Genomic DNA, 23,524 nt, shown 5'->3' on the forward strand with positions numbered 1-23,524 from the left:
GAGATGAGATTTTTTATATATGGTTTCAATCAAGCGGGGACGATTTCCTACTGAGATTGAAGTCCCAGCGACGACATGGTTTGAACAGTTCAAACTTGGAGACCGTCGAGGATGTGGATGTCAGGTGATGAAGCATCGTCATCCACTAATATTAGCATGCCCAGATTGTACACAATGAAAGTCACTTCCACCTTTACGATCATAATTAGAAATAGAAAGACTAACTACCTAAACAGGTACATGAATTTGTTCACATTCATAGCAGAAAAGGTTGATTTTTTGGTGAAACTAAATCCCCCTTTTTTTTCTTTGTTGTTGGTATATCATCAAGCGGTACATTGATTTGCTGACAGAATAAAAGAGAAACCACAGGAAGCTCCAAACATGCATGGATCCATAAAACGCAGAAGATTGCTGGATGAACCATCTAATCACTTAATGATAGATAGCATCAGCTACTAGTCCCGAAAGAGAGAAAGAAAAAGGAAAAGTATCACAACTGATTCTTCCACAAGAAACGGAAGTCCTTGATGGCAATAAAGACCGCAGGAGAGGATAATTTAACATTCTACAATTAGTTGTTTGCACAAAGATGGAGCACCAAAGTTTCATCTATGACTTATCAGATAAACCATTCACTTCACTGGAAATATTCCACTTGTTCAGATTATCCATTTGCTTCATTCTGACCATCTGTTTCCGTTCTACCAAATTTTGCTTCCTCTGATTCTCAATGTTTGTCTCATTAGTCAAATTCAAAATCTCCTCGGGAATTTGGCCTACTTAAGAAAGAAAAAGGTTCCAAGAATGCATGATAGCAAAATAAAAGCCTCCTTATGCTGATGAAAGCACCTTTCCACTTCACAAGAGTTCGAGAATTCACAATCGCAGCCTGCGCACATGACAGATTATTAAATCAACAACTGGAAATATTATCAAATAGATTGTCATTCGCACACTGCTCTTTTTACAACCAACAATGAATGGTTAAAACCAAATCACATTACCAATATATTGCTAAGTAGAAAAATAAAGTTATAAACTTTAGCAGATTCTATGTATGATGAATCGACAACAAGAAAAGAACATTCGTTTCCTTGAGTTCTTTTTTATATTTATTTTCTTATAGTAGGCAACACTTTTTAGGCAAAGAATTACCCAATGGCAGTAATCTGCTTCGAAGTGGGGGCAACTTTTGAAGCATCTGGATTTGCTGCTACTTACCTCTTCTGCTGCTTCTTCGGACGCAAATAATCTTTCTGCTTCAGTCCTCTCTTAGTTAGTGCGAGCATCCATATATGAAACTGAATGAAACAAATATATTTCGAAGAAGGGGAACACAGAACACATGCACACACGTTTGTACAAGTGAATCTCAAATCTCAGGACTGAAAACACTTTCACGTTACTCCTTTTCCACCATGACAACGAAGTATAGAGATGGAATACCCATCATGAACTTTACCACCAAGATCACAAATCACAGTAGAAACAAAGGAAGGAAAACTTTTTTTTTCCGCATCGCTTCTTAAAGTTAAAGATTTAATTACTTTAAAAATGCTATATTTTTTATACCGAGGGCATGTACCGGTTCGCGTAAAATCAATGTAATAGAAGATAAGATTTCCCCAAGAGGAAATCTCTCTATTCTGTTGAAGGAAATCTTTTCTCCTAATCTGTATAAATAGAAGAGGGACATGTTAATCTATTTAAACTAAAACTTCTTCAATAAAACTTCTTCAATAATTATTCTTATCTTCTATTATTTTCATCACATGACTACTACTCTACTTTGTATGTTCTGTATGACAAGTTAAATGTTAGGAGATTTCTGTTGATAATCTCTTTTTCTATTTACTATTTGATGTTAAGAATTATTAATAAGAAATTACTAATTACAATCTCTATATTTATTATTTATAATTTATTTTAAAAATTTTAATATTTTTATATTATCTCCTTATAAATGAATATAAATACCATCTTCTTCTTTCCCTGTACCATCCTCTTTATCTTTTTCTTTGTCCTCCACGTACCTCTTTTTATTTATTTTTCCTTCTTTCTTCTCTTCTTATTATTCTTTTTCTTCAACATCTTATTTTTCTTCTTCCTTAAAGGAAAGTAATAGGAGAGCGACAGGTGAGGTTAGACGATGCTTATGGCTACCGCGAGGGTCAACAACAAGAATGAAATAAGGGATATTGAGGAAGAAAAAAAGAAAATAATAAATTAATAATACAAGGGTTGTAAATAATAAAATAATATATTATTAATTTTTAAAGGATTATCAATAACAAGGGATTGTCAATAGTAAAAAAGAAATTATGAATATTAAACTTCTCGTTAGCATCCCTAAGATACTATTTTACAAATGGATATAAATACGTTTTTTTTCGTTATTATTATTATTATTATTATTCTTCCTATCATCCGAGAGTCATCGAAGTGGCATCGAGAAAAATCAGATAGCATCAAATTGCATGAAGTTCTTGAGTCGTGTCTATTGAATGGCATTGAACGACAGTTATAATTTCTTAATAATTAAATTCAAAACAAATTTGATTATGAATAGAAAAGGATATATTTTGATTTCAATTAGGGTATTTTATTTCTTTTTGAGTAGATTTTGATGTTAAAAGGTTTTTGAATAGGAGATTGAATATTAATCTAACTATATAAAGTAGAAAACAAATAAGATTAATTTTTAAATATTAAATTCAAGAAGGACTCCAAATCCTATCCTCTTTCCTCTTCTATTTAAGAACAGGTGGAGACCCCTCCTTGTTTGTTAACAGAGGAATAGGGTTTTGGTCCATAAGGAGTAGGGGATGGTCGATAAGAAAGTTAGGTTTTCTGGCTCTTTTGGGTTCCATTATTATAGTAATTCTGTAACTTCTTTAGTATTTAAAAGTTAGAAAATTTTGTTTAGAATTAATTGTGAATTTTATGTAATTTTGATAAATTATTTTAAATTTTGATTGAAATTTATGCAATCTATGGGTTAATGATTATTTCAAAACCTAATTTTAGATTAAGATTTTTAACATACTATATGTTCTTTGAATTTCAATTACTTAATACAATTTTATCTAATTCATGATTTCTTAAAATTTTAAATTAAAAAAATACTAGTTTACTGATATTTTATTTCATGAGAAACAGTTTTTGAATTTAATTTCTTAGAAAATCTGTTTTGATTACATAATTTTACAATTTCATTATGATATTTTTGAATAAATATAATTATTATTTTTATAATTTTAAAATTATAAAAAATAAAAAAAACTGATTTCATTTATGAATCGGATGGGTTTGGGTTTGAATTAATCTAATCGGTCGAATCAGGAACATCTTGCATAAGACCAAGGCTCAACTTGGGAATGGAACGAGAGGAGAGCCACTAGCCCATGCATTTGAGCCTCTAGGTCCATCTAGACTAGCTCGTGGCTAAGCTTGGCTGATGCCTTGTCCCGTGGATGCAACCCAATGCTTGTCGCCCATGCATGGCTCGACATTGAGGCCTAACTCGCGGCCCTCTCCCTTGTAGTGAACACGTGGTGCATGTGACTTGGTAGTGCCTAAGTCTAGAGCTAACCTAGAACTATGCTAAAGCTCAACCTATAGTCTTTTCTGTCATGTGTCCAATATGTGATTGTTATGTGGGTCGGATTATAGCTTGGCCCGATGCTGACATATGTGCTGAGTGTAATCGAGACCCTACCATTGCCCTCTTCCCATTACTAGACACATGTAATGCACGTGATCTTAACATAATATCCACTGTGGCCTAACCCAACACTGTGCAGAGGTTGCCATTGCCAATTTGATTTTAAAACCAAACTGGTTTAAGTGATTTAGGATGGCTCAGTGTGATTCTGAACTAATTTTAACTAGCTCAACTAATATAAAATTGTATAAGTTTAGGTTAATTTTGGACTAGTTGTATAAGAATTTTGTGTTGATTCATCTATGTTTTAGTTCAATTGAGTTTAGTTTAAATTAATTGAATCAATTTAGCTATCAATTAAAGACTAATTAAGTTAGTCTCTTCATGTTATTCATATTTATTTGTTATTGATGAAAATCATTAACTTAGCAACCATACACCTCAATAGCTAAAGGGCTATGATACATATAAAATATAAATTATCATCCTCTAACCAATTGAAATAAGATGGATCATTCTTGAAGTAAGAGAAACTATTTTAATCACTTTATTAATGAAAAATTAATGAAATGATTAGAATAACACATTGATTTTTGGGTTAGTGAATTTGCAAAAATATTGGTTTAAACTGTCATAAATTAAGAAATTTGATAAGTTAAAAAGAAATAAAGATTTTTGGGTTAGTGCATTTGTAAAACTGTTGGTTTAAAACTTTCATTCGATGTAACCGTATCGAAATTATGTTTAATTTAAAAGCGTTGGTAAGCATAGTGAGCAAGTAAGAGTAGTAGACAATTAAATCACTAAGTAATAATAATGAGAAGTAAAAAGTAAATATAAACCAATTTTATAATGGTTCGATCGTCGTGACTTATGTCCACTCCTGATTGCTCTTTCGTCAAATCCACCGGTATTCAATAATGATCTTCTTTCAATGAGCGAAGACCAACTACCCTCTTACAACTCTTTCTCATTTTCACAAGTTTAGGAGATAACCTTTACAAGTCTCACACCTCTCTTAGAATAAGCCTAAAACTTAAAGAGGAGGGAGACACTTAGTACTTTTCAAAACTTTACAATACAAGCTTTTGTTAGGATCAAGAGCACTAAGAGGGGGGGGGGGGGTTGTGAATTAGTGGGGGTGAATTAGTGCAGCGGAAAACTTTCGACGATTAAAACTGCATTCGTACGTTAAAATCCAATTCCGACGTAAAAGTCGTTTCATGCAGAAAATAACTTTGAAAGCTTACGTAAATGTATTTGAAGTAAAGTAAGGAAGGTAGTTTGCAGTTAAGATAGAAATCAAAATGTAAGCGCAAACTGAAATATGATGTTCGTATGATAAAACCGATTTCCGTCTTAATGCCGATTCGAAAAATACTTAACTATGAAACACGTTTATAAATGAGCAGAAGGCAGTAAGCTATTGAGGAGGTTTGCGGTAAAGATAAGATGCTCAAAGTAAATGCAAACCGAGATTTAGAGTGGTTCGATCAATCTTGACCTACATCCACTTTTGGCTTTCTCCACCAACGAGGTCACCGACGTTCACTAGAGGCCTTCCTTCAATAGGTGAAGGCCAACTACCCTTTTATAGTTTTACTCCTTTTAACGGGCTTAGGAGACAACCCTTACAAACTTTTCTCTCCTCTCTTGAAAGATCAAAACTTGGAAAAAGAGGGAAGAGAACTTCTAGCCTTTATACCACTTTTGAGCTCTAAAATTTACAGAGTAAGATTGAATTTTCGGTGCCCTTTCATGCAGGAAAAGGTGGGGTATATATGGGCCCCAAACTAGTTTGAATTTGGAGCTCAAAAATATTTTTTTCCGGATTTCCGAGGTCCTAACGGTACCACCTCCTGATTGGGGCGATACAACCGCATGGCAGCTCGGAGACTGAGCCTCTGGGCGGTGCCACTGCTTGACAGGGGCAGTTGCACCGCCTAGTCTCGCTCGGAGATTGAGCCCTAGCGGTGCCACCACCTGACTGGGGCGGTTGCATCGCCTAGCAGAGCTCGGAGACCGAGCTCAAGCGGTTCCACTACTTGTCAGGGGCGGTTGCACCGCCCAGTCTCGCTCGGAGACTGAGCCCAGGCGGTGCCACTGCCTACCTGGGGCGGTTGCACTGCCCAGCTTTCCTGGGAGACCCTCTCTTGGGCGGTGCCACCGCTGACCCTAGTGGTGCCACCACCTAGTAGGAATTCTGGTCCGAATGGGTTGATCTATTCGGCCCAATTTGGGTCTGTCAAGGGCCCAATTGCCCCCAGATTAAGTTAATGGGATTACCTCCCATTCCTAACTTAATCTACATGCTAACTGTTAGGATCGAGAGCACTAAGAGGGGGGGGGGGGGGTGAATTAGTGCAGCGGAAATCTTTCAGCGATTAAAAATGAAAGCTGCGTTCATTCTATAAAAACGAATTCGATGTAAAAGCCTATTCTAATATTACTTAAGATTGAGCACAGTTTACGTCTAAACACAGTTTACGTCTAAACGTAATTTGCGTCTAAATGCAGTTTGCGTCTAAACGTAGTTTTACGTCTAAACGCAGTTTTACGTCTAAACGTAGTTTGCATCTAAACTCAGTTTACGTCTAAAACGCAGTTTTACGTCTAAACGCAGTTTGCGTCTAAACGCAGTTTTATGTCCAAACATAGTTTTACATTTAAAAGTAGTTTACGTCTAAAACACAATTTTACGTCTAAACACAGTTTGCGCAGTTTACGTCTAAACGCAGTTTTACGTCTAGACGCAGTTTGCGTCTAAACGTAGTTTTACGTCTAAATGCAGTTTGCGCAGTTTCCGTCTAAACGTAGTTTCGAAAAGATCTGAACTTAGAAACTCGTTCGTAAAAGCGCAGAAGACAGTTTGCAGTTGTAAATAGAATCAAAACGTAAACGTAAACTGCAATGTAAAGATCATACGAAAACATCGATTTACGTCTGAATGCAGATTCAGAAAGATCAGAACTTAGAAACTTGTTCGTAAAAGCGCAGAGAGCAGTAGCTATGTAGGAGGTTTGTAGTAATGATAAAGTGCTCAAAATAAAAGCAAACCAGAGATTTAGAGTGGTTCGATCAGTCTTGACCTACTCCACTTTTGGCTTCCTCCACCGACGAGGTCACCGACGTCAACTAGAGGCCTTCCTTCAATGGGCGAAGGCCAATTGCCCTTTTACAGTTTCACTCCTTTTGATGGGCTCAGGAGACAACCCTTACAGAACCTTTCTGTCCTCTCTTTACAACTCAAAACTTGAAGAACAGAGGGAGGAGAACTTTTGGGCTTTTACAACAATTTTGAGCTCAAGAATCACAGAAAAGATCAAGATTTCGGTGTAGGTCTGTATCTTTTCAGTACTGAGTGGGTGGGGTATTTATAGGCCCCAACCCAGTTCAAATTTGGAGCTCAAACCGATCAAATCCCGGAATTCCGGGATCAGGCGGTTGCACCTCCTGACTGGAGAGGTTGCACCGCCTGGCAGAGCTCGAAGACTGAGCCCAAGCGGTTGCACCTCTTTGTCAGGGGCGGTTGCACTGCTTGAGTCTGGCTCGGAGACTGAGCCCCAGGCGGTGCCACCTCCTGACTTAGGCGGTTGCACCTCTCTGCCAGAGCTCGAAGACCGAGCTCAGGCGGTGCTACCTCTCTATCAGGGGAGGTTGCACCGCCCAGTCTCGCTCGGAGACTGAGCCCCAAGCGGTGCCACCGCCTGCCTAGGGCGGTTGCACCTCCCAGCTTCGCTGGGAGAACCTCTCCTGGGCGGTGCCACCTCTGACCCTGGCGGTGCCACCTCTTTCACTATTTCAGCTCACTTGGTTTGGCTCCAAACTTGGCCCAAACCAGTCCGAACTTGGGCCTAATTGGCCCCTACTTGGGTTATAGGATTAACACCTAATCCTAACCCTAATTAACATGCTAACTATGATTTTAAAGACATTTTCTAAGCTATTACAAAGTCCGCAAGTCAAGGCTTCTTCTAGCGAGCTTCCGGCAAACTTCTGGCGGTCTTCCGATGAACTCTCGGAAACCATTCTGCGGACTCCCGGCAAGCTCCTAGACTTCACGATTTGATCTTAGCGAGTTCCAACGAGCTTCTTCGGTAAGCTCCGATCTTTCTCGATGAGCTCCGCGAACTTCCAACGAACCTTCCAGCGAGCTTCCGAAACCCTTCGGCAAGCTCCCAACTCATTCTCGGCTAGTTCCGGCAGCATTCCTGACGAAGCTTCGGACTTCCGTCGAACTCTCGAACTTGCAACAAATCTTTCGCGCTTGACTCCGACACTTTGTTTCGCTTTATGTCTTCATTGTTATCATAGTTAATCTTGCACAATTAAAGCAAAACTTCGATTGAGACAATTAATCCTAAGCAATTAACCAAGTTTTTCGGCATGTCATTGGTCCCTCGATGCTTCGTCTGATTCTTCGGCATATCGTCCTCTCCTGCGGCCTATTACCCAATCGGCCAGTTAACTCTGCAACTCCGATATCCTTGGCGCAATACCCGCTCTTCTTGGCCCGATGCCCAAGTCTACGGCCCAAAGCCTTCTGTCGATACGTCGACCGATCCACCAGCTCGACGTCCAATCTTCTGACATGTTCCTCCGGCACAACATGATTTTCCTGCTTTAATTGTCTCATCCTGATCAAAGCATCCTGCGTCACTCAAAACGCAGATTAAATCATAAACATATATCAAGTAGTTTCATCATCAAAATACGAGATTCAATAATCTCCTCCTTTTTGATGATGACAACTACTTGATGACGGAGTTAACCTTAACTCCCGGAGTTTAAACAAACTCCCCCTATCAATATGCCATATTGATAGAATCTTGAATTCAAACTGAATTCAAGTCATTGCAATATTCATCATGAATACTTGCAACATATCATCATGAACTTCTGCATAAACTTATGCATAACATGTCATGTTATCAACATACTTCTCCCCCTTTATCATCAACAAAAAGGAGAAGTACCACAATCAAGTGTTTGTGATATGGTTTAACTCATTGCATGAAAAACATATTATCAAGTTTTATCATCATGCAGTTTTGAAGCCAGAAAATTTAGCAAATGTTACATCATGCTTAGAATATTCAGGCTATCAAGTTTTAGATATGCAAGTTTTACAGCATACAAGATAGCACTTTTAGAACATGCAAGCTAGCAGTTTTGAGATGTTCAAGAAAGCAACTCTTGCTTCTTGAGATATGCAAATTTGTCAAGTTTTGCTAGATGTGCAAGTTAGCATTTTTGCCTCTTGAGATAGGCAAGATAGCACATTTGCTTCTTTTGAGATAGCAACTTTTCGCTTCTCTTTAGACTACAAGCTAGCAATTTTTACGATATACAAGTTTCACAATATACAAGCTAGCAAAAACTTCGAAAGCAAATGCAAGATAACTTTCTTGTGTAGGCTCATGATTATTGCTTCCTATTGTAATGTGCAGGTTGCAAGTCTTGCTTCTTGAGATATTCAAGATAGTGATGTTCAAGAAGACAACTTTTACTTCTTGAAATAAGCAAGTTAGTAATCTTTGCTACTTACGATAGGCAAGCTAGCAATCAAGTTTTTGCATCTTCTTGACTTGTGCAAGTTAGCTATCTCCCCCTTTGTCATTGTCAAAAAGAAAGGAAGAATATAGCTTTGTAGTTCTTTTTCCTTTTACAACGATTTCAAAATCATGACAAAGGATGAATAATCAAGTTATGAATGTCAAGACAATTTTTCATCATGAATATTTTATCATTGCATGCATCATTATCATAAGTTGAAGTATTACATGCATAATATCATATCATCATTCATAATTACATTAATGTTTCAATATAGCAATTTCTTCTCAAAATGTGTAACTTAGCACTCATAGCATTTTAAATCATGATTTACATCATATGCAATACATCACATCATAATTAGAAAGCACAAGTATTGCATGCATAATTGCAAATCATAAATGTTTCATATCATGATGGTATCAATTTTGTCAAATTATATCCTACCATGCATGATCATTAACTCCTCATTTGTATTTCATGCATTATTTCATTTCATCTCATAAGGAATATCAAGAAGAGTTATTGGATGAAGAGATAAATATTTTATGAATACACGGAATTGTATCATATCATAAGTGTTTCATGTATTCATATTATCACATGAAGCATATTATCATTTTTGAGATTCATAACATGAATAACGTTATTACTATTTCATCAAAATCGAAAACTCTAGAGATAGAAAATGATTGAAGCATTTAACATGATTGAAGCATGATTCATATTTAAAGTGTATCTTATGTCGTAAATACGAATCAAGCATTTGTCAAATCTGAAATCATCCTCAAAATTACATTCAGTAAATTCATATATGATAAGCATAGATTTATTGAAAAATCAATAAGATAGAGGATTGCATTTCAAGTGTTTATCAAGTGTTGCATTTCTTCACATGGTAAGGTATCAACTCAAGGCATAATGCAAATTATAGCATCTATTCATATATCTCTTGATGATGCAAGCATGACATAATCATAGCATCAGTGTTTATAGCATCAAGCATCAATTCATATATTTCTCCCCCTTATTTTAAGTGTTTCATCTTAAGTGATCGATTTCATGTTAGCATGCCTTTTCATTTATGTCAAATGAAAACATGCATCAATTTTTAAAGCCACTGAAAATCGATAATTATCATCATAATTTCAAAAATATATACTCATAACTTCAAATTTAAACATGATTTAATATACTCAAAATCGAGAAATAACAATGGACATCAACATGATACACATTATTATTTCTTAACCATGATTTCATATTTTTAATCAAAATCATTTTGTTTGTTTATCATAAAATAAGTAACATTATTATTTTCGAAATTACTAGCATGATCATAATTTAATAATATATATATATTTTTTTAACATTAATTCTAAAAAAAAATACATCATGAAAGCATCAAGTAATTTTAAAGTAAATCAGGGGGATTTCGATTACCTTTTCATCGAAGGCGGTTAAGGCGTAGTTTGCCACCTCGCCTTTCTTGATTTTCTCCTCATCTTCGGAGGAGCTCGATTCATCCCAATTTTTGTTCTTCTTCTTGCATTCAAAGCAAGTAGTTCCATTCTTTTTGCTTTTTAATTTTTGTTTCATTTGTAGTTTAAGTTCACCATCACTTGAGCTTATGCTCGAGTGGTCTTCAAATGTTCTATGTCCCAAATCCTTCCTGTTCTTTGGAAGGTTGTTTTGTTCATCATGTTCATCATGTGCATTGTGCACCATTTCATATGTCATCAATGAACCAATTAACTCTTCAAGTGGTAAGTTGTTTAGGTTTTTAGCTTCTTGTATTGCAGTTACTTTTGAATCCCACTTCTTAGAAAGAGAATGCAAAATCTTGTTTACGAGTTCAAAATCCGAAAACCATTTTCCAAGAGCTCTTAAACTATTGACGACATCCGTGAAACGGGTGTACATGTCGCCTATAGTCTCGCTTGGTTGCATTCGAAAAAGCTCAAAATCATACAATAAAAAGTTAACTTTCGAGTCTTTGACTCTACTAGTTCCCTCGTGCGTGATTTCAAGTGTTCGCCAAATGTCAAAAGCCGTTTCGCACGTAGAAATCCGATTGAACTCATTTTTGTCCAAAGCGCAAAATAAGGCATTCAAAGCCTTTGCGTTTAAAGAAAAATACTTCTTCTCCAAATCCGACCATTCGTTCATCGGTTTAGAGGGAAGTTGAAAATCATTTTCAATGATATTCCATAAATCCAAATTCGTAGAAATCAAGAAAACTATCATTCGAGTTTTCCAATAAGTGTAGTCCAATCCGTTATATAACGGTGGACGAAAAATCGATAAACCCTCTTGAAAGCCATGAAGAGCCATTTCTCTCGGGTGTAAATCCGAAATGAGAAAAACCGGGCTCTGATACCAATTGTTAGGATCGAGAGCACTAAGGGGGGGGGGGGGGGGTGAATTAGTGCAGCGGAAATCTTTCAGCGATTAAAAACGAAAGCTGCGTTCGTTCGATAAAAACGATTTCGATGTAAAAGCCGATTCTAATATTACTTAAGATTGAGCGCAGTTTACGTCTAAACACAGTTTACGTCTAAACGTAATTTGCGTCTAAATGCAGTTTACGTCTAAATGTAGTTTTACATCTAAACGTAGTTTTACGTCTAAACGTAGTTTGCGTCTAAACTCAGTTTACGTCTAAAACGTAGTTTTACGTCTAAACGCAGTTTGCGTCTAAACGCAGTTTTACGTCCAAACGTAGTTTTACGTTTAAAAGTAGTTTACGTCTAAAACACAATTTTACGTCTAAACACAGTTTGCGCAGTTTACGTCTAAACGCAGTTTTACGTCTAGACGCAGTTTGCGTCTAAACGTAGTTTTACGTCTAAACGTAGTTTGCGCAGTTTACGTCTAAACGTAGTTTCGAAAAGATCTGAACTTAGAAACTCGTTCGTAAAAGCGCAGAAGATAGTTTGCAGTTATAAATAGAATCAAAACGTAAACGTAAACTGCAATGTAAAGATCGTACGAAAACACCGATTTACGTCGAAATGCAGATTCGGAAAGATCAGAACTTAGAAACTTGTTTGTAAAAGCGCAGAGAGCAGTAGCTATGTAGGAGGTTTGCAGTAATGATAAAGTGCTCAAAATAAAAGCAAACCAGAGATTTAGAGTGGTTCGGTCAGTCTTGACCTACTCCACTTTTGGCTTCCTCCACCGACGAGGTCACCGACGTCAACTAGAGGCCTTCCTTCAATAGGCGAAGGCCAACTGCCCTTTTACAGTTTCACTCCTTTTGATGGGCTCAGGAGACAACCCTTATAGAACCTTTCTCTCCTCTCTTTACAACTCAAAACTTGAAGAACAGAGGGAGGAGAACTTTTGGGCTTTTACAACAATTTTGAGCTCAAGAATCACAGAAAAGATCAAGATTTCGGTGTAGGTCTGTATCTTTTCAGTGCTGAATGGGTGGGGTATTTATAGGCCCCAACCCAGTTCAAATTTGGAGCTCAAAACGATCAAATCCCGGAATTCCGGGATCAGGCAGTTGCACCTCCTGACTGGAGAGGTTGCACCGCCTGGCAAAGCTCGAAGACTGAGCCCAGGCGGTTGCACCTCTCTGTCAAGGGCGGTTGCACTGCCTGAGTCTGGCTCGGAGACTGAGCCCCAGGCGGTGTCACCTCCTGACTGAGGCGGTTGCACCTCTCTGCCAGAGCTCGAAGACCGAGCTCAGGCAGTGCTACCTCTCTGTCAGGGGAGGTTGCACCGCCCAGTCTCGCTCGGAGACTGAGCCCCAGGCGGTGCCACAGCCTGCCTGGGGCGGTTGCACCTCCCAGCTTCGCTGGGAGAACCTCTCCTGGGCGGTGCCACCTCTGACCCTGGCGGTGCCACCTCTTTCACTATTTCAGCTCACTTGGTTTGGCTCCAAACTTGTCCCAAACCAGTCCGAACTTGGGCCTAATTGGCCCCTACTTGGGTTATATGACTAACACCTAATCCTAACCCTAATTAACATGCTAACTATGATTTTAAAGATATTTTCTAAGCTATTACAAAGTCCGCAAGTCAAGGCTTCTTCTAGCGAGCTTCCGGCAAACTTTCGGTGGTCTTCCGATGAACTCTCGGAAACCATTCTGCGGACTCCCGGCTGTTAGGATCGAGAGCACTAAGAGGGGGGGGGGGTGAATTAGTGCAGCGGAAATCTTACAGCGATTAAAAACCAAAAGCTGCGTTCGTTCAATAAAATCTATTATGATGCAAAAGCTAATTCTCAGTTTGTATCTAAGTGCAGTTTGCGTCTAAGCGCAGATTGCGTCTATGCGCAGTTTGCGTCTAAACACAGTTTGCGTCTAAGCGCAGTTTGCGTCTAAGCGCAGTTTGCGTCTAAACACAGTTTGCGTCTAAGCGCAGTTTTGCGTCTAAATGCAGAAACTTGTTCGTAAAATTATAGAGGACAGTTTGCAGTTATCAATAGGATCAAAATGTAAGTGTAAACTGCAAAGAAACTCTTTTGTAAAAGCACGGAAGACAGTTCTGCAGAATCAAACGTAAACGTAAACTGTAATGTACGAAAATACGAATTTACGTCTGAATGCAGATTCGGAAGAACAGCACTTAGAACTTGTTCGTGAAAGCGCAGAGAGCAGTAGTAATGGAGGAGGTTTGCAGTAATGATAAAGTGCTCAAAAATAAACGCAAACCAGAGATTTAGAGTGGTTCGGTCAGCCTTGACCTACTCCACTTTTGGCTTCCTCCACCGACGAGGTTGCCGACGTCAACTAGCTGCCTTCCTTCAATGGGCGAAGGCTAACTGCCCTTTTACAGTTTCTCTCCTTTTGACAGGCTCAGGAGACAACCTTTACAGATCCTTTCTCTCCTCTCTTTACAACTCAAGACTTGAAGAACAGAAGGAGGAGAACTTTAGGACTTTACACAAATTTGAGCTCTTAGAATCACTGAAAAGATCAAGAATTCGGTGTGGATCTGTATCTTTTCAGTGCTGAATGGGTGGGGTATTTATAGGCCCCAACCCAGTTCAAATTTGGAGCTCAAAACGATCAAATCGATCAAATCCCAGAATTCTGGGATCAGGCGGTTGCACCTCTTGACTGGAGAGGTGGCACCGCCTGGCAGAGCTCGAAGACTGAGCTCAGGCGATTGCTTCTCTCTGCCAGAGCTCGAAGACTGAGCTCGGTGATTGTATCACCTGGCAGAGCTCGAAGACTGAGCTTGGTGATTGCATCACCTGGCAGAGCTCGAAACTGAGCTTGGTGGTTGCATCACCTGGCAGAGCTCCAAACTGAGCTCAGGCTGATGCACCTCTCTGCCAGAGCTCGAAGACTGAGCTCGGTGATTGCATCACCTGGCAGAGCTCGAGACTGAGCTCAGGCTGATGCACCTCTCTGCCAGAGCTCGAAGACTGAGCTCGGTGGTTGCATCGCCTGGCAGAGCTCGAAACTTGAGCTCTGGCGGTGCTACCTCTTGGCAGAGGAGGTTGCACCGCCCAGTCTAGCTCGAAGACTGAGCTCTGGGCGGTTGCACCTCTCGGCTGGGGCGGTTGCACCTCCCAGCCTCGCAGCCCTGGCGGTTGCACCTCCTGGCTGGGGCGGTTGCACCTCCCAACCCCCACAGCCCAGGCGGTTGCACCTCCTGGCTGGGGCGGTTGCACCTCCTGGTGCAATCAGGGTCCGAATGGTTCACTCCATTCGGCCCACTTTGAATCTTTTCAGGGGCCCAATTGCCCCAAGATTAAGCTAATGGGATCACCTCCCATTTTCATGCTTAATCATCATGCTAACTACGATTAACTCTAAGACAACTTCTGCAGCTTTGCTCCGATGCGTCAATCGCTTCTTCCGGCGAGTTTCCGGCCAACTTCCGTCGATCAACCGATAACCCTCGGTGATCCTTCTGCGGACATCCGGCATACTCCTGGACTTTGCGACGATCCACTTGGCGAGTTCCGACGAGCTTCGCTTGGCAAGCTTCTGGACTTCTCGGATCTGTCCTCGCTGAACCTCCGACGACCGTCCGAACTTCCGTCGAACTCTTGAACTCCCAACGTGATCATGATCTTGACTCCGGCGCAACTCCTGCTGCTTGTCTATCTTTCATCGTAGTTAATCCTGCACACTTAAAACAAAACTTCGATCGAGACAATTAATCCTAAGCAATTAACCAAGTTGTCCGGCATGTCATTGGTCCCTCGACGCTTCGTTTGATTCTTCGGCGCATCGTCCTCTCCTGCGGCCTATTGCCCAATCGGCCAGTTGACTCCGCAACTCCGATATCCTTGGCACAATACCCGCTCTTCTTGGCCCGATGCCCGAGTCCACGGCCCGAAGCCTTCTGTCGATACGTCGACCGATCCACCGGCCCGACGTCCAATCTTCTGACATGTTCCTCCGGCACAACATGATTTTCGTGCTTTAATTGTCTCATCCTGATCAAAGCATCCTGCGTCACTCAAAACGCAGATTAAATCATAAACATATATCAAGTAGTTTCATCATCAAAATACGAGATTCAACAATCTCCCCCTTTTTGATGATGACAACCACTTGATGACGGAGTTAAACTTAACTCCCGGAGTTTAAACAAACTCCCCCTATCAATATGCCATATTGATAGAACCTTGAATTTAAACTGAATTCAAGTCATTGCAATATTCATCATGAATACTTGCAACACGTCAACATGAACATATGCATAAACTTATGCATCACATGTCATGTCATCAACATACTTCTCCCCCTTTGTCATCAACAAAAAGGAGAAGTACCACAATCAAGTGTTTGTGATATTGGTTCAACTTATTGCATGAAAAACATATTATCAAGTTTTATCATCATGCAGTTTTGAAGCCAGAAAATTTAGCAAATGTTACATCATGCTTAGAATATTCAGGCTATCAAGTTTTAGATATGCAAGTTTTACAGCATACAAGATAGCACTTTTAGAACATGCAAGCTAGCAGTTTTGAGATGTTCAAGAAGGCAACTCTTGCTTCTTGAAAATTTTGCTCACTTTGCTAGATGCGCAAGTTAGCATTTTTGCCTCTTTTGAGATAGCAACTTTTTGCTTCTCTTTAGACCAACAAGCTAGCAATTTTTACGATATACAAGTTTCACAATATATAAGCTAGCAAAAATTTCGAAAGCAAATACAAGATAGCTTTCTTGTGTAAGCTCATGATTCTTGCTTCCTATTGCAATGTGCAAATTGCAAGTTTTGCTTCAACTAAGATATTCAAGATAGTGATGTTCAAGAAGACAATTTTTCTTCTTGAAATGAGCAAGTTAGCAATCTTTGCTACTTAAGATAGGCAAGCAAGCAGTCAAGTTTTTGCATCTTCTTGACTTGTACAAGCTAGCTATCTCCCCCTTTGTCATTGTAAAAAAGGAAGAGAGAATACAGTTTTGTACTTCTTTTTTCCTTTTACAACGATTTCAAAATCATGACAAAGGATGAATAATTAAGTTATGAATGTCAAGACAATTTTTCATCATGAATATTTTATCATTGCATGCATCATTATCATAAGTTGAAGTATTACATGCATGATATCATATCACCATTCATAATTACATTAATATTTCAATATAGCAATTTCTTCTCAAAATGTGTAACTTGGCACTCATAGCATTTTAGATCATGATTTACATCATATGCAATACATCACATCATAATTAGAAAGCACAAGTATTGCATGCATAATTGCACATCATAAATGTTTCATATCATGATGGTATCAATTTTGTCAAATTATATCCTACCATGCATGATCAAAACTTCTCCCCATTTTATCATTGAAAACAAGAAGAAAGTAGGGGGTAGAGCATAAAAGTATTAAATATTTTAATCATTTCAAGGCATCATAGATCAAGTTATGATTCGTGATTCATCATAAAGCAAGTTAGTTTTCAATCATCACATAAGGCATTTAAGGAATTTTTGAAACATAGGAGAATGATTAATTTAAGCATACAATGTTTCAATCCAATTCAAGTCATGAATATCAATGCTTTCATATTGTGAGTATCAATTCATGAATACCACAGGATATTATTTGTGACTTCAATTTTGCAAGATCAAGATTATGATTCAAATCAAATCATTAACTTGAAATTCATAATCATGTCATTAAAATTAATTTCGAGATTCACAAAATATCATGAAATCATTAATCTCGATCAGATGGGAAAAACATTTTCTTTTTAAGTGATTCTTTTAACGCATCATAAAAAAAACTCATTCATAATTCAAGTGATTTACAAGATATCATAAATGAATTTATCACTTGTACTTCATCAAAATCGAGAACTCTAGAGATAGAAAATGATTGAAGCATTTAACATGATTGATGCATGATTCATATTTAAAGTGTATCTTATATCGTAAATACGAATCAAGCATTTGTCAAATCTGAAATCATCCTCAAAATTACATTCAATAAATTCATGTATGACAAGCATAGATTTATTGAAAAATCAATAAGATAGAGGATTACATTTCAAGTGTTCATCAATTGTAGCATTTCATCATGTGGTAAGATATCAATGCGTAAAACTGTGAAGCAAGATTTTGTTTGATATCTTGATACAGGGCATATAGCAATGATAGCAATCATATATTTCTTGGTGATGCAAGCATGGGATAATCATAGCATAGTGTTTATAGCATCAATTTATATATTTCTCCCCTTTTTTAAGTGTTTCATCTTAAGTGATCGATTTCATGTTAGCATGCCTTTTCATTTATGTCAAATGAAAACATGCATCAACGTTTAGGATCGTAAAATGAATTTCATCATAAAACCATCAATCACAAAAATCATCATGTATATCTCATGCATGAAATTGTCAATCGAAATATTTAATTTCATCATTATGCATTTCTTCAAATCAAACATGATCTTTAATCAAAATCGAGAAATAACAATGGAAATTAACGTAATGCACATTATTACTTCTTAACCATGATTTCATATTTTCAATCAAGATCATTTTATAAAATATGCAATATTATCATTTTTGAAATTACTTAGTATGATAATAATTTTTTTTTTTTTTTTTTTAACATGTAATTTTTAAGAAAATTAATTCTAAACTAAAAGAGAAAGATACATCATGAAAGCATCAAGTAATTTCAAAATAAATTAGGGGGATTTCGATTACCTCATCATTGTAGGCTGTTAAGGCGTAGTTTGCCGCCTTGCTTTTGATGACTTTCTCTTCTTCGGAGGAGCTCGATTCATCCCAGTTTTTGTTCTTCTTTTTGCGTTTAAAGCAAGTAGTTTGATTCTTTTTGCTTTTTAATTTTCGTTTCATTTGTAATTTAAGTTCACCATCACTTGAGCTTATGCTCGAGTGGTCTTCAAATGTTCTATGTCCCAAATCCTTCCTGTTCTTTGGAAGGTTGTTTTGTTCATCATTGTCCTCATCACTTGAGTCATCGCTCAAGTGGCATTCATTTGTCCGGAGTTCCAAATCCTTCCTGTTCTTTGGAAGGTGATTGTTTTCAACATGTTCATCATGTTCATTGTGCACCATTTCGTATGTTATCAACGAACCAATTAGTTCTTCAAGTGGTAAGTTGTTTAGGTTTTTAGCTTCTTGTATTGCAGTTACTTTTGAATTCCACTTCTTAGAAAGAGAACGCAAAATCTTGTTTACGAGTTCAAAATCCGAAAAACATTTTCCAAGAGCTCTTAAACTATTGACGACATCCGTGAAACGGGTGTACATGTCGCCTATAGTCTCGCTTGGTTGCATTCGAAAAAGCTCAAAATCATGCAATAAAAAGTGAACTTTCGAGTCTTTGACTCTACTAGTTCCCTCATGCGTGATTTCAAGAGTGCGCCAAATATCGAAAGCCGTTTCGCACAAAGAAACCCGATTGAACTCATTTTTGTCCAAAGCGCAAAATAAGGCATTCATAGCCTTTGCGTTTAAAGAAAAATACTTCTTCTCCAAATCCGACCATTCGTTCGTCGGTTTAGAGGGAAGTTGAAAACTGTTTTCAATGATATTCCATAAATCCAAATTCGTAGAAATCAAGAAAACTCTCATTCGAGTTTTCCAATAAGTGTAGTCCAATCCGTTAAACAACGGTGGACGAAAGACCGAAAAGCCCTCTTGAAAGCCATGAAGAGCCATTTCTCTCGGGTGTAAATCCGAAATGAGAAATACCCCGCTCTGATACCAATTGTTAGGATCGAGAGCACTAAGAGGGGGGGGGGGGTGAATTAGTGCAGCGGAAATCTTACAGCGATTAAAAACCAAAAGCTGCGTTCGTTCAATAAAAGCTATTATGATGCAAAAGCTAATTCTCAGTTTGTATCTAAGTGCAGTTTGCGTCTAAGCGCAGATTGCGTCTATGCGCAGTTTGCGTCTAAACACAGTTTGCGTCTAAGCGCAGTTTGCGTCTAAGCGCAGTTTGCGTCTAAACACAGTTTGCGTCTAAGCGCAGTTTTGCGTCTAAATGCAGAAACTTGTTCGTAAAATTATAGAGGACAGTTTGCAGTTATCAATAGGATCAAAATGTAAGTGTAAACTGCAAAGAAACTCTTTTGTAAAAGCACGGAAGACAGTTCTGCAGAATCAAACGTAAACGTAAACTGTAATGTACGAAAATATGAATTTACGTCTGAATGCAGATTCGGAAGAACAGCACTTAGAACTTGTTCGTGAAAGCGCAGAGAGCAGTAGTAATGGAGGAGGTTTGCAGTAATGATAAAGTGCTCAAAAATAAACGCAAACCAGAGATTTAGAGTGGTTCGGTCAGCCTTGACCTACTCCACTTTTGGCTTCCTCCACCGACGAGGTTGCCGACGTCAACTAGCTGCCTTCCTTCAATGGGCGAAGGCTAACTGCCCTTTTACAGTTTCTCTCCTTTTGACAGGCTCAGGAGACAACCTTTACAGATCCTTTCTCTCCTCTCTTTACAACTCAAGACTTGAAGAACAGAAGGAGGAGAACTTTAGGACTTTACACAAATTTGAGCTCTTAGAATCACTGAAAAGATCAAGAATTCGGTGTGGATCTGTATCTTTTCAGTGCTGAATGGGTGGGGTATTTATAGGCCCCAACCCAGTTCAAATTTGGAGCTCAAAACGATCAAATCGATCAAATCCCAGAATTCTGGGATCAGGCGGTTGCACCTCTTGACTGGAGAGGTGGCACCGCCTGGCAGAGCTCGAAGACTGAGCTCAGGCGATTGCTTCTCTCTGCCAGAGCTCGAAGACTGAGCTCGGTGATTGTATCACCTGGCAGAGCTCGAAGACTGAGCTTGGTGATTGCATCACCTGGCAGAGCTCGAAACTGAGCTTGGTGGTTGCATCACCTGGCAGAGCTCCAAACTGAGCTCAGGCTGATGCACCTCTCTGCCAGAGCTCGAAGACTGAGCTCGGTGATTGCATCACCTGGCAGAGCTCGAGACTGAGCTCAGGCTGATGCACCTCTCTGCCAGAGCTCGAAGACTGAGCTCGGTGGTTGCATCGCCTGGCAGAGCTCGAAACTTGAGCTCTGGCGGTGCTACCTCTTGGCAGAGGAGGTTGCACCGCCCAGTCTAGCTCGAAGACTGAGCTCTGGGCGGTTGCACCTCTCGGCTGGGGCGGTTGCACCTCCCAGCCTCGCAGCCCTGGCGGTTGCACCTCCTGGCTGGGGCGGTTGCACCTCCCAACCCCCACAGCCCAGGCGGTTGCACCTCCTGGCTGGGGCGGTTGCACCTCCTGGTGCAATCAGGGTCCGAATGGTTCACTCCATTCGGCCCACTTTGAATCTTTTCAGGGGCCCAATTGCCCCAAGATTAAGCTAATGGGATCACCTCCCATTTTCATGCTTAATCATCATGCTAACTACGATTAACTCTAAGACAACTTCTGCAGCTTTGCTCCGATGCGTCAATCGCTTCTTCCGGCGAGTTTCCGGCCAACTTCCGTCGATCAACCGATAACCCTCGGTGATCCTTCTGCGGACATCCGGCATACTCCTGGACTTTGCGACGATCCACTTGGCGAGTTCCGACGAGCTTCGCTTGGCAAGCTTCTGGACTTCTCGGATCTGTCCTCGCTGAACCTCCGACGACCGTCCGAACTTCCGTCGAACTCTTGAACTCCCAACGTGATCATGATCTTGACTCCGGCGCAACTCCTGCTGCTTGTCTATCTTTCATCGTAGTTAATCCTGCACACTTAAAACAAAACTTCGATCGAGACAATTAATCCTAAGCAATTAACCAAGTTGTCCGGCATGTCATTGGTCCCTCGACGCTTCGTTTGATTCTTCGGCGCATCGTCCTCTCCTGCGGCCTATTGCCCAATCGGCCAGTTGACTCCGCAACTCCGATATCCTTGGCACAATACCCGCTCTTCTTGGCCCGATGCCCGAGTCCACGGCCCGAAGCCTTCTGTCGATACGTCGACCGATCCACCGGCCCGACGTCCAATCTTCTGACATGTTCCTCCGGCACAACATGATTTTCGTGCTTTAATTGTCTCATCCTGATCAAAGCATCCTGCGTCACTCAAAACGCAGATTAAATCATAAACATATATCAAGTAGTTTCATCATCAAAATACGAGATTCAACACCGGCAAGCTCCTAGACTTCACGATTTGATCTTAGCGAGTTCCAACGAGCTTCTTCGGCAAGCTCTGATCTTTCTCAGCGAGCTCTGCGAACTTCCAACGAACCTTCCGGCGAGCTTCCGAAAACCCTTCGACAAGCTCCCAACTCATTCTCGGCTAGTTCCGGCAGCATTCCCAACGAACCTTCGGACTTCCGTCGAACTCTCGAACTTGCAACAAATCCTTCGCGCTTGACTCCGACACTTTGTTTCGCTTTATGTTTTCATCGTTATCATAGTTAATCCTGCACAATTAAAGCAAAACTTCGATCGAGACAATTAATCCTAAGCAATTAACCAAGTTGTCCGGCATGTCATTGGTCCCTCGACGCTTCGTCTGATTCTTCGGCGCATCGTCCTCTCTTGCGGCTTATTGCCCAATCGGCCAGTTGACTCCGCAACTCCGATATCCTTGGCGCAATACCCGCTCTTCTTGGCCCGATGCCCAAGTCCACGGCCCGAAGCCTTCTGTCGATACGTCGACCGATCCACCAGCTTGATGTCCAATCTTCTGACATGTTCCTCCAGCACAACATGATTTTGCTGCTTTAATTGTCTCATCTTGATCAAAGCATCCTGCATCACTCAAAACGCAAATTAAATCATAAACATATATCAAGTAGTTTCATCATCAAAATATGAGATTCAACACTAACTACAACATTTCTTAAGACATTTACTACAACTTACTCCGGTATATCAATCGCTTCTTCCGGCGAACTTCCGACGAACATCCGACGAACCTTCGATGATGCTCCAACGGACTTCCGGCAAACTCCTAGACTTGCAACGATCCACTTGGTGAGTTCCGACAAGCTTCTTTTGGCATGCTCCTGGACTTCTTGGATTTGTTCCCGCAGAACCTCCGACGACCGTCCGGAGTTCTGTCAAACTCTCGAACTCCCAACGTGATCATAGTCTTGACTCCGGCACAACTCCTGTTGCATGTCTTACTTTCATCGTAGTTAATTCTGCACACTTATCTCAACATATGGATTAGATAACAAATGATAATTGACTTCATTATCAAAATCCGAGATTCATCAATCTCTCCCTTTTTTATGATGATAATCAATTGATAACGGAGTTAACCTTTACTCCCCCTATTTATATGCCATACTTGAGATAAGTCATTCTTGAATTCAAGGCCTTTGAATTCAATAGACTTATTGATAAGTTAAGAACTCTTAACCTTATCAATTACTCCCATCATGATTCCTATCATGATGTATTTTACTGAAAACGATGTCAAGACTTGACATCCATTCTCAAGTTTTACATTTCAAATATGAATGATGGTAGCAGTTCAACATAAGATATCAACATGTAAATTTATAATTTAAGCTTTTGATATCTTAACGTAAAGCAAACATTTCAAGTGTTTAGCAATTGTAGCATTTCATCATATGTTAAGATATCAACACATAAAATTACGATGCAACGTTCTTGATATCTTAACATGATGCAAACATGGCATAATGCAAATATGGCAATCATAGTTATCATCAATTCATATATTTTCGATGGCATAATCATCGCATCAATACTCATAACATCAATTCATATATCTCTCCCCCTTTGTCATCAACAAAAAGGAGAACGATATAAGCAAATTTTAAGCATTAGTGCGGTATTTATTCATGCTATAACTAGGTTCATGTCATTTTTCAACAGTGAGTGATAGGATACCAATTGTGCAAACATCTCAAG

This window comes from Musa acuminata, chromosome BXJ1-8, assembly GCF_036884655.1.
Source record: "Musa acuminata AAA Group cultivar baxijiao chromosome BXJ1-8, Cavendish_Baxijiao_AAA, whole genome shotgun sequence".
Classification (NCBI taxonomy): Eukaryota; Viridiplantae; Streptophyta; class Magnoliopsida; order Zingiberales; family Musaceae; genus Musa; species Musa acuminata.